Here is an 18,838-nt window from a genome sequence, read left to right on the forward strand (position 1 = left end):
AGTTTCATTCTTCTGCATGTGGCTGTCCAAGTTTCCCAACACCATTTATTGAAGAGACTGTCTTTTTTCCATTGGACATTCTTTCCTGCTTTGTTGAAGATGAGTTGACCATAGAGTTGAGGGTCCATCTCTGGGCTCTCTATTCTGTTCCATCGATCCATGTGTCTGTTTTTGTGCCAGTACCATACTGTCTTGATGATGACAGCTTTGTAATAGAGCTTGAAGACCAGAATTGTAATGCCACCAGCTTTGCTTTTCTTTTTCAACATTCCTCTGGCTATTCGGGGTCTTTTTGGGTTCCATACAAATTCTAGGATTATTTGCTCCATTTCTTTGAAAAAAGTGGATGGTATTTTGATAGGGATTGCACTGAATGTGTAGATTGCTCTAGGTAGCATTGACATCTTCACAATATTTGTTCTTCCAATCCATGAGCATGGAACATTTTTCCATTTCTTTGTGTCTTATTCAATTTTTTCTTAACAGAATGGGAGAAGATATTTGCAAATGACATATCAGATAAAGGGCTAGTATCCAAAATCTATAAGGAACTTATCAAACTCAACACCCAAAGAACATATGATCCAATCAAGAAATGGGCAGAAGACATGAACAGACATTTTTCCAAAGAAGACATCCAAATGGCCAACAGACACATGAAAAAGTGCTCAACATCGCTTGGCATCAGGGAAATCCAAATCAAAACCTCAATGAGATACCACCTCACACCAGTCAGAATGGCTAAAATTAACAAGTCAGGAAATGACAGATGTTGGCGGGGATGAGGAGAAAGGGGAACCCTCCTACACTGTTGGTGGGAACGTAAGCTGGTGTAGCCACTCTGGAAAACAGTATGGAGGTTCCTCAAAAATTTGAAAATAGAGCTACCATACGATCCAGCAATTTCACTACTGGGTATTTACCCCAAAAATACAAATGTAGGGACCGAAGGGGTATGTGCACCCCAATGTTTATAGCAGCAATGTCCACAAAAGACAAACTGTGGAAGGAGCCAAGATGTCCATTGACAGATGAATGGATAAAGAAGATGTGGTGTGTGTATATATATATATATATATATATACATATATATATATATATATATATACACAACAGAATATTATGTAGCCATCAAAAGGAATGAAACCTTGCCATTTGCAAGGACATGGATGGAACTGGAGGTTATTATGCTGAGAGATATAAGTCAATCAGAGAAAGACACGTATCATATGACCTCACTGTAATGAGGAATTCTTAATCTCAGGAAACAACCTGAGGGTTGCTGGAGTGTTGGGGAGTGGGAGGGATGGGGTGGGCTGGGTGATAGACATTGGGGAGGGTAAAAAAAAAAGAGAGAGAGAGGCTCTTGCAGAAACTGGGAATGTGATTCCTGACAAGTCCAGACGAAGAAAACAAATGTAAACTATGGTTTAACTCAGTTTACCTTCTGGATTATTAACTTGCTTCAGAGGAACTGAACAGGAAGTCCTAAATGGGTCAAAAAACAAAGCAGGGATTTTAGACCCTGTGAGATTATCTGGCAAAATAAAGGCTGGTGCCACAGTCAGTTCCAAAAGCCTAGAAAGAATGCACTGTAGGCTAGAAGGGGCCGCTCTCTCCTCTTTCGGGGCCAGGACCCACAGAAGCTGCTGCAAGTGTGAACAGAAAGTGAAAATGAATTTAAGTACAGCAATAATTCTCTGTGTTAAGGGAGAACAGTCAAACTCCCTGTGTTGGAGTGGGGGGCAGGGGGGGTAAAATAAAGAAGGTGCTGAAAATCATTCCAGACCAAATACTGAGGTCAAAACAAATGACTTAGAGCTAAAGTCAATGTAGCTTGATCAGATAGAAGTTTTGGTGCCTAAGGAAGTGTGGCCTGTGGTGCCCAAATCCCTGCCAGCAGCGCCAGGCTGTGGACAGACTTCAAGTCTTAAGAGAGCTATTCTCTGGAAATGTTATCTCTTTCTTTATGTGTTTTTTTTTTTTCACTTGGGGCTTTGTTTTGTTTTCCTTCTACTTTTCTAGTAAACTTCCCCTTGAAAATTTTCCACCTTGTGATGAGAAAGCTGGAGGGCACAGGCGAGGTGGTGGCAGCATCTCAGCTGGATAATCCCCCCGACCCTTCTCCTTCTCTGGCTGCTGATGAAGCCGAGGCTGAAACAGACAGAGAAGTGAAACCCCTAGAGGAGAGACAAGACAGCTGTGATCACTGGTTCCTTGCTACCTGCTGGGGTCTTCTCTCACTGTAAGGCTATAGCACCTTTTAAAAATATATATGTAAGATATCTTTTATATAAATATTTAAATATATCTATGTATATATTTACAAATAGGCAAAAAATAGTAAAGTCATCAGTGGTTAGTGCACAGTTTCTTAATCTTTAACAGAAAACAATGATTGTTTTGAACTTAAGTGTACAAATAAGCTGTACCTAAAATAGTCGAAGATATTACACATAAACTACATATAAATGATAACGCTAGGATAATGTGTTCTAACAGGGCATTCTGCCTTTAGCAAATTGCATTCTGACATATTTATTTCTGATTTTATATGATGTAGATAAGGAACAAACCTCCCTGGGCACTTTATAGCCCAAAGTATAAAACATACTGGAAAATCACTGAAAATAGTATTTTTTTTTCTTCACCTGTTGTGCAGTGTTGCTCTGTGTCTTCATCCAAGTCAGAAGTAGCTAGATTTCAGTGTTAGCACAGGGATTACAGGTAAAGTTATTTCTACATGTTGGTTGAATTGGATTTTACTCTCTTCAATTGAGCCAACCTCCCACTGATCTCAATGGGAGTGTTGCCTGAGAGAAGGTGGCAAAATTTAGCCTCATACTTCATAAAGTACCCTGGACTGTTGTTGTTGTTGTTTTTTAAATCAAATAGATCCATGTTCTATTCTAGATCACTGTGACTCTTCCATGCACTAAACTCTCATTGACTTTGGAGATAATGCAGGACATAGAAAAGACGGGGAAAATCCAAAGCAAATTAAGGATCTTACCAATATCATTATGCATCAGGAGCAAATCCTGATAAACTTTTTTTTTTTTTAAAGAGCAGAGTCTAATGTGTGTCTTGACTATTTGTTCCACTAAGAAATTGAATATTGAGAAATCAATCTTGTAGCTTTACCTGAGCTGAGGTTTATGGAATGGGACTGAACCAAGCTGATATTGTCAGATTTATATTGCATATAACTTTTAATCCTATAAATATGAAATGTAACATTGAAAGTATTTAGTATTCAATAAAGATTTTCTATTGCTTAGAGAGATAGTCAATAAACATGATATTCTTTCTGAGCCAAGATAATATTACTAAAACCCTTAAGATCATGCTGCCCATACAACCTGTCGACACAGCTTCTTAAAATAATCACAACATACCTAATAATGAAAATGAGACTATATATCAATACAATCAATGAAAATGCCATGGCATTTTATACGTCTTTCCCTTGATGAAGAAGGGGACATAAGCATGATTTTTAGGATGGTTAAGCAGCAAAGGAGTTCAAGGAAGAATATAAGAAAATGCTATCTGAAAATGAAATCGGAGTCTTTGTTGGTAGTCAATAGGTATATAGGATTTTATGATACCATTTATATCCTTCTCAAGAAGGAACACCACAAAAACATCAAAAGGCTTAAGAATTATGAGGGATAGCTCTGCTGTTCACAAAACTGGATAGGGTCCCAGGAAAGGGATAAGTAACTAACATAACTATCAGGGAACTTCAAATCTAACATAAGACCTGGATACACTTTCAGGGTAATTACATACCATATAAAACATTTCCATGCATATGGGGATATAACTAGGCCTAAGCCCAACTACACAGACAGATGCAGTAGAATTACTAAAATTACTGGAGAAATTGTTATTAACTGGGAAGTTTTTGAGAAGGCTTTGAGTTCTGGATAGAGTTTTGAATGAAAAGAACCATGATGCACAGTGGAGAGAACATGCCAAACTAGAGTAATTAGACATTTTAAAAGGTCAAAGTCAAGAATGATAGATTTGGAGGTCAGCTAACAGATTTGGAGATGAAAACCAAAAGAGGTAAGAAGGAGAAATTAGTAAAGGGCTTGCCTTGAAGCTCAATTATGCTAATAAATGCTAATAGTAAGTACTCAAAATACTTGTTGAATAAATTATTATTAAATATACATTCTATCCGATTCTATACAAAATCAGTTCCTCTTTACTGGGTCTATACCATTTCCCGGGCAATGTGTTGTTTGCATATATTATCTCTTTTGACCAATTCAACACGGTGAAATAGTGGTATCCTTATTTATAGAGGAGAAAACTGCATTCAGGGAAATTATTTAACTTTCCCATGGCATTTTGATTTGATAAAGAAGGCAGTTCAATGCTATTACTACAGAATGACAACATTACAATGACTCTAGAGGAAAATACTCTGTTGTCCAACTGGGGTTGGATTGAAAAGAGAGAGACTTGAGGAAAGAATGTTCTGGTAGTTTAAGCATCACATGAGTGTTCTGAACTGTGTCAGAAGGGGAGATCTGAGCACTGCAGAGCAAAAATTAGGAGAGGTGTCCAACCACAGGTCTAGGCAATGGTTAAAGCTTGTGAGCTGGCCCTTAACCCACCATACAGAATATGTTTGAGATAAATCTTTGTAGCATGATAAGTAAAAACACAGGTTCAGAAATCAGTTTACCTAGGCTTGAGTTTTTATTCTTGCAAGTGGAATATGTGAGACCTTTAGCAAGTTACTGAGTTTGCCTTACCCTGAGTTTTCTAACTACAAAATAGTTGTTACCATTAATGGTTTCTTTTCCCACGGTACTGTTGTAACATTAATTTAGATCTTGCAGAGAGGAGGAGCAAGATGGCAGAGGAGTAGGAGACCTAAATTTTGTCTGGTCCCAGGAATACAACTAGATAGGGATCAAACCATTCTGAACACCTACGAATTCAACAGGAGATCAAAGAAAAGAATAGCAGCAACTCTCTGAACAGAAAAGCGACCACATTCTGGAAGGTCTGTTTTGATTTGTTCAGTGTATATTTTTCTGGGGACGTTGGTACCCTGTTAGCATTTTGTTCTCTTATTCATCTTTTCTCCTCTAGACAAAATGACAAGATGGAAAAAAAATCACCTCAACAAAAAGAATAAGAGGCAGTACCAACTGCCAGGGACCTAGTCAATACGGACATTAGTAAGATGTCAGAACTAGAGTTCAGAATGATGATTTTAAAGACACTAGCTGGGCTTGAAAAAAACATGGAAGATATTAGAGAAACCCTTTCTGGAGAAATAAAAGAACTAAAATCTAACCAAGTCGAAATCAAAAAGGCTATTAATGAGGTGCAATCAAAAATGGAGGTTCTAACTGCTAGGATAAATGAGGCAGAAGAGAGAATTAGTGATAGAGAAGATCAAATGATGGAGAATAAAGAAGCTGAGAAAAAGAGAGATAAACAACTACTGGATCACGAGGGCAGAATTCAAGAGATAAGTGATACCATACGATGAAACAATATTAGAATAATTGGGATCCCAGAAGAAGAAAGAGAGAGGGGGGCAAAAGGTATATTGGAGCAAATTATAGCAGAGAACTTCCCTCATTTGGGGAAGGACACAGGCATCAAAATCCAGGAGGCACAGAGAACCCTCCCTCAAAATCAATAAAAAGAGGTCAACACCCCGACATCTAATAATAAAACTTACGAGTCTCAGAGACAAAGAGAAAATCCTGAAAGCAGCTTGGGAGAAGAGATATGTAACCTACAATGGTAGAAACATTAGATTGGCAACAGACCTATCCACAGACACCTGGCAGACCAGAAAGGACTAACATGATATCTTCAGAGCACTAAATGAGAAAAAAATGCAGCCAGGAATACTATATCCAGCTAGGCTGTTATTGAAAATAGAAGGAGAGATAAAAAGCTTCCAGGACAAAAAAAAACTAAAGGAATTTGCAAATACAAAATCAGCCCTACAAGAAATATTGAAAGGGGTCCTCTAAGCAAAGAGAGAGCCTAAAAGTAACATAGACCAGAAAGGAACTCAGACAATATACAGTAACAGTCACCTTACAGGCAATACAATGGCACTAAATTCATATCTTTCAATAGATACCCTGAATGTAAATGGGCTAAATGCCCCAATCAAAAGACACAGGCTATCATATTGGATAAAAAAAAAAAAAAAAAGACCCATCGATATGCTGTCTGCAAGAGACTCATTGTAGACCCAAAGACACCCCCGATTGAAAGTGAGCAGGTGGAAAACCATTTGCCATGCAAACAGACACCAAAAGAAAGCTGGGGTGGCAATCCTTATATCAGACAAATTAGATTTTAAACCAAAGACTATAATAAGAGTTGAGAAAGGACACTATATCATACTTAAAAGGTCTATCCAACAAGAAGATCTAACAATTGTAAATATCTATGCCCCTAACATGGGAGCAGCCAATTATATAAGCCAATTAATAACAAAAGTAAAGAAACACATTGACAACAATACAATAATAGTGGGGGACTTTAACACCCCCCTCACTAAAATGGACAGATCATCTAAGCAAAAGATCAACAAGGAAATAAAGACTTTAAATGACACACTGGACCAAATGGACTTCACAGATATATTCAGAACATTCCATCCCAAAGCAACAGAATACACATTCTTCTCTAGTGCCCATGGAACATTCTCCAGAACAGATCACATCCTAGGTCACAAATCAGGTCTCAACCGGTACCAAAAGACTGGGATCATTCCCTGCATATTTTCAGACCACAATGCTTTGAAACTAGAACTCAATCACAGGAGGAAAGTCAGAAAGAACTCAAATACATGGAGGCTAAAGAGCATCCTACTAAAGAATGAATGGGTCAACCAGGAAATTAAAGAAGAATTCAAAAAATTCATGGAAACCAATGAAAATGAAAACACAACTGTTCAAAATCTTTGGGATGCAGGAAAGGCAGTCCTAAGAGGAAAGTATATAGCAATACAAGCCTTTCTCAAGAAACACGAAAGGTCTCAAATATACAACCTAACCCTACACCTAAAGGAGCTGGAGAAAGAACAGCAAATGAAGCCTAAACCCAGCAGGGGAAGTGAAATAATAAAGATCAGAGCAAAAATCAATGAAATAAAAACCAAAAGAACAGTAGAACAGATCAATGAAACTAGGAGCTGGTTCTTTGAAAGAATTAACAAGATTGATAAACCCTCGGCCAGACTTGTCAAAAAGAAAAGAGAAATGACCCCAATCAACAAAATCATGAATGAAAGAGGAGAGATCACAACCAACACCAAAGAAATAAAAACAATTCTAAGAACATATTATGATCAACTCTATGCCAGCAAATTAGATAATCTGGAAGAAATGGATGCATTCCGAGAGATGTATCAACTACCAACACTGAACCAGGAAGAAATAGAAAACCTGAACAGACCTATAACCACTAAGGAAATTGAAGCAGTCATCAAAAATCTCCCAACAAACAAAAGCCCAGGGCCAGATGGCTTCCCAGGGGAATTCTACGAAACATTTAAAGAAGAATTAATACCTATTTTTCTGAAACTGTTCCAAAAAATAGAAATGGAAGGAAAACTTCCAAACTCGTTTTATGAGGCCACCATTACCTTGATCCCGAAACCAGACAAAGATCCCATCAAAAAGGAGAATTACAGACCAATATCCTTGATGAATATGGATGCAAAAACGCTCACCAAAATACTAGCCAATAGGATCCAACAGCACATTAAAAGGATTATTCACCATGACCAGGTAGGATTTATCCCTGGGTTGCAAGGTTGGTTCAACATCCGCAAATCAATCAATGTGATACAATACATTAGTAAAAGAAAGAACAAGAACCATATGATCCTCTCAATAGATGCAGAAAAGGCATTTGACAAAGTACAGCATCCTTTCTTGATCAAAACTCTTCAGAGTATAGGGATAGAGGGTACATACCTCAATATCATAAAAGCCATCTATGAAAAACCCACAGCGAATATCATTTTCAGTGAGGAAAAACTGAGAGCTTTCCCCCTAAGGTCAAGAACGCAGTAGGGATGTCCACTATCACCACTGCTGTTCAACATAGTATTAGAAGTCCTAGTCTCAGCAATCAGACAACAAAAAGAAATAAAAGGCATCCAAATTGGCAAGGAAGAAGTCAAACTCTCACTCTTTGCAGATGATATGATACTTTATGTGGAAAATCCAAAAGACTCCATCCCAAAACAGCTAGAACTCATACAAGAATTCAGTAAAGTGGCAGGATATAAAATCAATGCACAGAAATCAGTGGCATTCCTATACACCAACAACAAGACAGAAGAAAGAGAAATTAAGGAGTCGATGCCATTTACAATTGCACTCAAAACTATTAGATACCTAGGAATAAATGTAAACAAACAGGAAAAGAATCTGTACTCAGAAAACTATAAAATACTCATGAAAGGAATTGAGGAAGACACAAAGAAATGGAAAAATGTTCCATGCTCATGGATTGGAAGAACAAATATTGTGAAGATGTGAATGCTACCTAGAGCAATCTACACATTCAATGCAATCCCCATCAAAATACCATCCACTTTTTTCAAAGAAATGGAACAAATAATCCTAGAATTTGTATGGAATCAGAAAAGACCCCGAATAGCCAGAGGAATGTTGAAAAAGAAAAGCAAAGCTGGTGGCATTACAATTCTGGTCTTCAAGCTCTATTACAAAGCTGTCATCATCAAGACAGTATGGTACTGGCACAAAAACAGACACATGGATCGATGGAACAGAATAGAGAGCCCAGAGATGGACCCTCAACTCTATGGTCAACTCATCTTCGACAAAGCAGGAAAGAATGTCCAATGGAAAAAAGACAGTCTCTTCAATAAATGGTGTTGGGAAACTTGGACAGCCACATGCAGAAGAATGAAACTGGACCATTTCCTTACACCACACACAAAAATAGACTCAAAATGGTTGAAAGACCTAAGTGTGAGACAGGAGTCCATCCAAATCCTAAAGGAGAACACAGGCAGCAACCTCTTTGACCTCAGCCGCAGCAACTTCTTCCTAGAAACATCGCCAAAGGCAAGGGAAGCAAGGGCAAAAATGAACTATTGGGACTTCATGAAGATAAAAAACTTTTGCACAGCAAAAGAAACAGTCAACAAAACCAAAAGACAACCGACAGAATGGGAGAAGATATTTGCAAATGACATATCAGATAAAGGGCTAGTATCCAAAATCTATAAAGAACTTATTAAACTCAAACCCAAAGAACAAATGATCCAATCAAGAAATGGGCAGAAGACATGAACAGACATTTTTCCAAAGAAGACATCCAAATGGCCAACAGACACATGAAAAAGTGCTCAACATTACTTGGCATCAGGGAAATCCAAATCAAAACCTCAATGAGATACTACCTCACACCAGTCAGAATGGCTAAAATTAACAAGTCAGGAAATGACAGATGTTGGCAAGGATGCAGAGAAAGGGGAACCCTCCTACACTGTTGGTAGGAATGCAAGCTGGTGTAACCACTCTGGAAAACAGTATGGAGGTTTCTCAAAAAGTTGAAAATAGAGCTACCGTATGACCCAGCAATTGCACTACTGGGTATTTACCCCAAAGATACAAATGTAGGGATCCGAAAGGGTACGTGCACCCCAATGTTTATAGCAGCAATATCCACAATAGCCAAACTATGGTAGAGCCAAGATGTACATTGACAGATGCAGTCATATGCTCTACCACTGAGCTATAACCCCCACGATATACATTGACAGATGAATGGATAAAGAAGATGTGGTGTATACACACACACACACACACACACACACACACACACACACACACACACAATGGAATACTATGTAGCCATCAAAAGGAATGGAATCTTGCATTTGCAATGATGCGGATGGAGCTGGAGGATGTTATGCTGAGCGAAATAAGTCAATCAGAGAAAGACATGTATCATATGATCTCACTGTAATGAGGAATTCTTAATCTCAGGAAAGAAACTGAGGGTTGCTGGAGTGTTGGGGGATGGGAGGGATGGGGTGTCTGGGTGATGGACTTTGGGGAGGGTGTGTGCTATGATGAGTGCTGTGAATTTTGTAAGACTGATGAATCACAGACCTGTAACTCTGAAACAAATAACACATTATATGTTTAAAAAAAAAGTAGGAAGGGAAAAATGACAGGGGGTAATCGGAGGGGGAGATGAACCATGAAAAACTATGGACTCTGAGAAACAAACTGAGGGTTCTAGAGGGGAGGGGGTTAGGGGGATGGGCTAGCCCGGTGATGGGTATTAAGGAGGGCACGTTCTGCATGGAGCACTGGGTGTTATATGCAAACAGTGAACATGGAACACTACATGAAAAACTAATGACGTAATGTATGATGATTAACATAACATAACAATAAAAAATTAGATCTTGCATGTAAAATGCATAACATAAGGCCCGATTAAGATAATGTGTGTTTAATAAATGTCAGCTACTATTGGCATACTATAACTTCAAAGTCTCTATTCCTTCTATATATAAAAACCTGGAAAATATACCATCTATGCTTCCTTCTGGGAATTCAATCACTTTCAAATGATTTTTATAATTCACAATAAGAAATAACCTTATAAAATGAACATGTGTCTGTACACACATTTCATGAAAAAACCCTTATTAAATGCCATAAAAAGCAATATTCTATCATATTACATTCTCTTCTGTTTCTTTTTTTTTTAATGCTGGTGTGACTCACTAAATTGACTCTATGACTCACTAATGGGTGTCAATCCACAGTTTCAAAAACATTTCCAGATTTCTCCTTGGGCTAATGAAGACTATTCCAGAGTTGTGAATCTGTATCCCATTGTCTAGCATCACAAAGATTTGTTTTTATTGAATGGAACTTAGGCATTACTCTTTTGGACTGTTTTGAGAGGCTTTATAAGAATCAGCCTTGTGAGGGACACTTGGGTGGCTCAGTCGTTAAGCATCTGCCTTTGGCTCAGGTCATGATCCTGGAGTCCCGGGATCGGGTCCCACATCGGGCTCCCTACTCGGCAGGGAGTCTGTTTCTCCCTTTGCCACTCCCCCTGCTTGTGTTCCCTCTCTTGCTGTGTCTCTGTCAAATAAATAAATAAAATCTTAAAAAAAAAAAAGAATCAGCCTTGTGAAATTTGGAACTGTAGGCATTTTTTGAGGGTTTGAGGGATTTTTTGAGGGCTCATTCATAGGACTACTTGCATGTCTAAACCTTACTTGTGCTTCCTTTATAACAGAAACTACGGGTCACATAAGGCATCAAAATCAAAATTTCTAATCTTCCTAAGAGAGAATAATGTAGAAATAAGGATAAGGAAGAAATTTTGTTATTGGCCTTTCCACTGCTTTTACTTTAATATCCTATATTTTTATAGACTTATTTTCTATGGTTCCAATTATTTTTCTTATTTCATGGTATCATAGGTAATTCATTCATTTATAATATTAGTTTTGAAGTGATGCTATATCTGCATGGTTCAAAATCCAACAGGTTCAGAGGGTATATATAAAAAGTTTCCCTCTCATCTCTGCCCTGCAACCATAGTAAGCTTCCTGTGTATGCTTACAGAGATATATGCTATCTCAGGATACATAAAGGTAAACTCATATATCTCAATAAAATTATTTATGATATGCCTACCTAAGCAGGTAGCCATTGTTCTTTCCCCTAAACAGTTATTTACATATGATTGTATAGTTACTTAATCTATGTAGAAGGCTATTCCATATCAGAACATGGCTTCTTAAATATTTTCTATGGCTGAATGATACTTCATTTTTAATGAAAAAATGTTTAACCAATCCCCTACCGATGCATGTTTGTTTTCAATTTTGTAATTACAAATAAAACAATGACAATTATAAACAATACCACAATGAGTGCACTTATCCCTACATCATTTAGCGTGTGTAAATATATTCATGGAATGGATTCCTAGAAGTGGTATTTATGGCTGACAGACATGTGCACTTGCTGTTTTGATAGATATTACCAAATTATTCTCCTTTCAGGTTGACAAATTTTTGTTCCCAAAGGCAAATACAACGGTATTGCATATATATTGCATTCTGTAAATTACCTCAAATCCTTTTTAAAAAAAATATTGTGCAATCTGTATCTGATTAATTTCTTAAAATGGAAAAGAAATAGTTTAAGGCATGTTAAGATTTAAAAATTAGAGGGCGCCTGGGTGGCTGAGATGGTTAAGCGTCTGCCTTCAGCTCAGGTCATGATCCCAGGGTCCTGGGATCGAGTCCCGCATCGGGCTCCCTGCTCCTTGGGAGCCTGCTTCTCCCTCTGCTTCTCTCTCTCTCTCTCTCTCCCTCTGCCTCTCATGAATAAATAAATAAAATCTTTAAGAAAAATTTAAAAATTAGAGAAGCTTCTCAGTGATTATATCTTCTGGAGAAAGGAAGATACAGGTTAAAGTGAGGATTTGGGAACACTCAACATAAAAATTATAGTTTTAATCTAGGGTGGGTAAGTTCCTTTCCATAATGGAGAGAACTATATGACCAAACTTTATTTTCTACATAATTAGAGTATAATTATCATATAACAAAGGAAGGATATTAAATGTAAAGGCAAAGACTTCAGTCGCTTTAGCTTTCATAGGCATGCAATATAATTGGCACAAACCTCCTTAAGCATCTGTACTAATACAGCCAAGTTGGTCATGAAATGTGCCAATTTCAAATATAAGTTAATTAAATACCATGTACTATTTATAAATATGGACCTCTGGTTAACAGAAAGGTTGTTCACGGGTGTGGGGGGAATAATCTTTCTAATAGTTTACATCTAATGTACAGTATTCATCAATGCACATTAAAATATTTACTAAAATGAAAAAAAAAGATGAAAAGGAGTTACTATCATTATAGAGCTTTCTAATTAATCTTTTAAAATATTTTTGTATATTCTTTAGTCCTTTGGGAATATTTTAGAGGAAAAAATAGTATGTAAGAAAAATAGGTCTAACGGAGATGAGATTAATTATAGCGAAGTAACAAGAAGGAAAGATAAGTGTTGGTAATGGAAACAGGGGACATGTAATAAATTACTAGGTAACGAGGAATGGACAAGACTGGCTCTTGATGCCTGGAAAACTTACCGTGCAATAAAGAGGCCCGAAACTGGTATTAGCTTGGTCATATCTAGTGAAGAGCAGTCACTGCTCGAGTCCTCCACTGTACTGGAGGGGGGGTGCGGGTGCAATAAATGGGAACTGATGTATACTCGAAGCCTCCTGGAAAATGGAACACGCTCTAGAGATTGCCTAGTCCAACACCTTCACTTTTCAAATGGAAAACTGAAATCCAGAGAGGAAAAATGATTTTCTATTATCATTAAATCACCTTGTGGGGAAACTGGAGATAAACCTTAGGACTCTCGATGCCTAATCCACAGTGAAGATCTAGTAGAGATCACTCTCCTTTACCCCCGTGCAATCTACACAGTTTCCCAATGGCCTCTTCAAATTCACTAACGACCTCTCAGCCCCAAATTTAATAGCTCACATGCCTATTAACCTAAAGTAGAAGACTTGAAAAGGACCTGAGGAATCACAGAACAAGCCACCCATTCATCACACAGAAAAAACCTGAGATCCTGGAAGTTGCTATTTGCCTACACTTTGCTGACTAATGGCAACATTAACAAAATATTTCTCCACTGGATTATGATCCAATTGCTCTCATTTATTTCCCAAAGCTGATACGTGATGGCATGGGTCTTTGTGTATGTATATTCATTTTGATACATACTATATATTTTTCTATTTAATTATACCTGGCATTTTTACTTGGTTGTTCTAGGTGAACAACTTTCGTTTTCCATATAAACTCCCTGGGGACAGGAACTACGTCTTACATAGATTTTTGTCATCTTGCCCTACCAACTTCGCAGGTGTGCAGTCACCATGTAAACCGTACCTACCTAAAGCTTGACAGACAGGTAGCTGTTTATCTCAATCCTTAGTTGGGTGTGATTCTAAATGAAAATTCAACTGTGTTTCACATACCCCTGAAGAAACTCTGCTATGGAGTTGCTGATGCTACCTCTACATTTAGAAGCCTCACTGACCAATTAGATGCTGGCTTTGAAGAGGGACATTTGATACTAACTCATAATCTCCTTTTCTATCACTCTCTTTTCTTGCATTTGCTGTCAGTTTAAGCTGGCCCCAGAGAAGTGACTTTTCCTATTTGCAGTTCCTCTGTTGTTTAATCAAATGGCGGGCAGAATCAAGGTTGGCTGCTCTAAACTGCATCCAAGCAGGGTTTCTTAGGGGGTGGAAATGTCAGCCTACCTATTGGGAGCTATTCCAAAGCCAGCTGGAGCTGTCTCAAACACTCTTAATTACCATTTTGTATTCTAAATGTCTCAGCCAATGCGGTATCCTTTAAAAAAAAAAAAAAAAGTAAAATAAGCTCAGGTAAACAAAAAAGAAAGGAAACCAGGTAGAATGAAATTTTTCTCCAGACTTCACCTGGTGGAGGAAGCATAGGCAAAACTTGTCTTAACGTTCTGTCAAGGATCTTGGTTAACTGCTCAAATGCACAAATCACCTTTTTCAGTAACTTCTTCCTTGAGGATTGATTACCACAAGTAATAGCTCAGCCCTCGCCCTAACTCCAGTTGCCAAGAGAGACGTTCAACTGGGTGGGACACCACTCAATTACTAGGAGGTGACTTCTCAAATAAAACCCAATAATCCCAGGTTTTGACAACATCTTTATCAAGGAAATAAGCTTATTTGAGGAGAGTGAAGAACTTTATGTCAGGCCACACATGATTCTCCCATTAGCCCCCAATTTCCATCTTCTTTCTTCCACTTTCTTTGTCTTTGATCTCACCCTTTTAACACCCTTTGTTTTGTTTAGATTTGGTACCTTTGTAGTCAGTGAAGTAACTGAACCAAGAACATAGTGCATTTGTACCATAGAAATGTTCCCAATCGACATACAAAGCAAAAATACTCAAGAGGCTCCAGACATACTGTTGACATTTCTTTGACTTTCAGTTTATGGCAGCCATCTTTGAAATATAAATTATAATCCTAATAACACAGTATCACAGGAATTCACTGTTAGAGACTATAAAAATTATATTTATATTGGTATTGGTCAGATGATTTTCCCTAGAATTTCCTTTTCTTTATTATATGCTTAAACAATTCATTTAAGGCCAAAGTCTATTTAGATCATTTCTAACATAAAATCCCTATAATAACAATATAATGGAAAATCCACTTCTTTGGGAAGCTGCATAGGACCAGCGGGAGGGTGGGAGATGTTAACTATAATGTTATTAAATGTGTATTGTATGCCTTATTCAGTGAGAGATATTTACTATTCTCATCATACTCCTTAGAAAAACCTGTGGGAAATGAGTTTTAAATGAAATTTATATCAGGCATGACTTTAAAGAAATGTAATTTTCAGAGGAGGCAGGAGAGGGATTGTTGTTTGTGTGTGTGTGTGTGTGTGTGTGTGTGTGTGTGTGTGTATCTCTGTGTGGGTATGCATATTTCACAAATAAACTGAATACTCATTTTAAAGAACATTTTCCTTCACAATATACATTTTGAGAGATCACAGAATTTCCTTCCTCATTTATGGAAGTCTTTTTTTTTGGAATGAGTTTTTAAATTTATGGTCACAGGAAAGAAGCAGTTTTATTAATGCTTCATCAAACTTTGTTTCAGATGAAAAATAAACTGCGTAATTTGTCACAGTTGATTTCAAATGATACTTAACTGTTCTCAAAAATGAAACCCACTCTTAAAAGAAAGATTTACCACGTTTGACGATATGGGTACATATAACCCTAAGAGACTCTTCACCAATTGTTTGAGCTATACCAGAACCACAGAAATATGTATATAGCTTCCAAACATGACTGCTTTGAAAGGGAAAACTCATTAGTACACATAAATTCTGTTTTGAGTTTTTTGTTTTGTTTTGTTTTGTTTTTAAAGAGCTCAGCCATTCTACCGTATATTCTCACAGTGTATACAGGTGAAAGAAAGGAAATTGTCATTCATTTGCTAATGTGTTCATTTTTTATTAAGTATTTTTGGATCATGAGCTGTGTGTCAGGCATTATGGTAAATATGAATATACAGTGGATGGTTGTTTACCACGAGAGCAATCTCACACTTATGGAGATCGAACAATTACAACAATGACTATATAAACAAACTACAATAAAGGTTTTGAAGTAAAAATACAGTGTGCTATGAAAGCAGAATATAGGGGGGCCTAACACAGTTGGAGGGTTAGGGAAGAGTCTCAGAAGAAAAAAATAGAAGACTTAACCTGAGGTCCAGTCATGGGCTTATTAACTACTTTGGGCACATGATCTTATTTTATTCTCACATCAGTTTTGACAATTATATACTCTTATCCCCATTTTGTAGATGACAAAACTGAGGCTTAGAAAGATTAAGTAATTTGTTTGAATCCAAACTGCTCACACGAGACATAGTTAATATTTCAATCCATGTCTATTGGATTCTTAAACTCATACTCCTGCTACACCACACCATCCCTAACAATGCCTCAGAGTCTGACCAATTACACTGCACTTACTTCTTAAAACTACAGGGCTCCTAGGTATGTTAATAGTCATTTGGTTGACATTGTCTGATGAAGACTATTTGTGCCAAGGGAATTTTCAAGTAATCCAATACAAATTTAGATGAGTACGAATTGGTAAATTGATCCAAATCTTTCTTTTTCCTTGCAGAAATCAACTTACATAGAAAATATGGATCCCTTAGGTGCAATAAGCAGCAGCAATCTGGGACAGGGTGGATTGTTCTGCTCAAACGCATTTTGAACAGATTCTTTGGCCAACTTTGTTTCATCGCTCATACCCAGAGACTGCTGTCATTATTTGGCTCAGGAAAATCTGGCACTCTTCAACCAAATAAATGTATGTTCTGACAATCCAGGGAATTTCAGTCATATATCACTTTGCATTTTCACTTCAATTACATAAATATTAGCAGACTTCTTCTAAATGCAAAGCATTGTGCTAAGCTTTGCCTCTTTCCTCCAGAAAGGAAGCTACCTACTATCTAATAAGACAGTACCAGAACTTAATAACTAAAGAAAGATAACTTAAAAGAGGGTGATTTAAGTGGCATTGGGACACAATGTCACAAGGATTACTTGAAGGAAAGAAAGCACATCTAGTCTCTGAAAGAAGTAGCATTTGAGGTAAAATGGGAGTTGGGGTAAGCAAGGGACTCCATAAAAAGATTAACAGTACATACAAACAATTGGCTATGGGAAAAATTTTGGCACACTTGTGCAGTGGTTTCATTTGACTGAAATAGGGCAGCTGAGTTGCGTGGGAAGGAGTTGGTAATACCATGGAGTTATTATTTGAAGGTAATTGGAAACCTTAAGGATTTTTTTTTTTTTTTAAGATTTTATTTATTTATTTATTTGAGAGAGAGAAACAGCATGAGAGGGGAGAGGACCAGAGGGAGAAGCAGGCTCCCCGCCGAGCCGGGAGCCCGATGTGGGACTCGATCCCAGAACTCCGGGACCATGACCTGAGCCGAAGGCAGCCGCTTAACCGACTGAGCCACCCAGGCGCCCCAACCTTAAGGATTTTGAAGAAGATATTGGTATGTTGAGAAATGCATGTTAGAAATATAAATTGGGTGAAAATGTGTAGAGTTATTTGGATTAGAGGGGAAAAGACAGCAAGTGAGGAGAAAAAGTTGGAGTTACTATCGACAGGATGAAGGAAAGGACCATGTTGTTGAGAGGTAGTGGGTGTTTTTATATAGCATAGTAATCTGTAGCACTACTATGTTATAGTGGGAACTGAAAAAAAAAAAATGCTTTTGTTGTTTTTTTTTTAAAGAATGATTGATTGACTGACTTATTTTAGAGAGAGAGAGAAAGAGAGAGAGTGTTCGAGCAGGGATATGTGGGGGAAGAGAGAGAATTCCAAGCAGATGTCACACTGAGCACAGAGCCCGATGTGGGACTCAACCCCATGACCCTTAGATCATGACCTGAGCCAAAATCAAAAGTTGGATGCTTAACCGAATAAGCACCCAGGTGAACCTGCATTTACTTTAATTTATTAAGAAGAAAGGGAGAAAATGGTCTGCGTATGACTTGTGCCAATTGTGGGTGAGAAACTAGAATTCTCAAACATTGACTGTGGTAGTGTAAATTGGTAGCACCATTTTGAAAACCTGTTTAGCATTATCTAATAAATCTGAATATATTTATACCTTATACCCAACAACATCCCTCCTTGGAATGCTCCAAATAAATGTACATCTAAAATGAAAATATAAGAATGTTCACAGCACTTATGTTTTGTTGTTTTCATGCAACACGATTGCCCAAAAATAGAAGAATGGACACATAGGTTGTGGTATATTCCACAATGGAACACTACAGAGCAATGAATGTGAATGAACATTAACCAAAAGAAGCTGAACACAAAAAAACACACTGGGTATTTTTCTATTCATAGAAAGATCAAAAACAGGTCAAACTAATCTAGCGTGTCAGAAACCAGAATAGTGGTTTGTGGAGAGGAGGAGTGGTGATAATTAGAGGGTCAAGAGGAGCTTCCCGAAGTGTTGAGAGAGTACCTTGTCTTGGTCTAGTGGCAGTCACGTGGGAGTGCTCTAGTGAAAATTCATCAAGGTGTCCACTCATGATTTATACATGTTTCTATTCTTATACTTCAATAAAAAGTTTGTCAAGTTAAAAAAAAGTAACTGGGAA

The 18,838-nt window shown here is 37.5% G+C and overlaps 1 pseudogene; it reads left to right on the forward strand.

Annotated features, from left to right (window-relative positions):
- The first annotated feature begins 2,057 nt into the window (after positions 1-2,057).
- LOC148165011 (cell division cycle protein 20 homolog) overlaps positions 2,058-18,838 on the forward strand; it is a 73,756-nt pseudogene continuing 56,975 nt past the window's right edge.

The sequence above is a fragment of the Eumetopias jubatus genome, unplaced genomic scaffold, assembly GCF_037043125.1.
Source record: "Eumetopias jubatus isolate StellerSeaLion01/CBP00866 unplaced genomic scaffold, mEumJub1_p1.0 scaffold_1, whole genome shotgun sequence".
NCBI classification, from domain to species: Eukaryota; Metazoa; Chordata; class Mammalia; order Carnivora; family Otariidae; genus Eumetopias; species Eumetopias jubatus.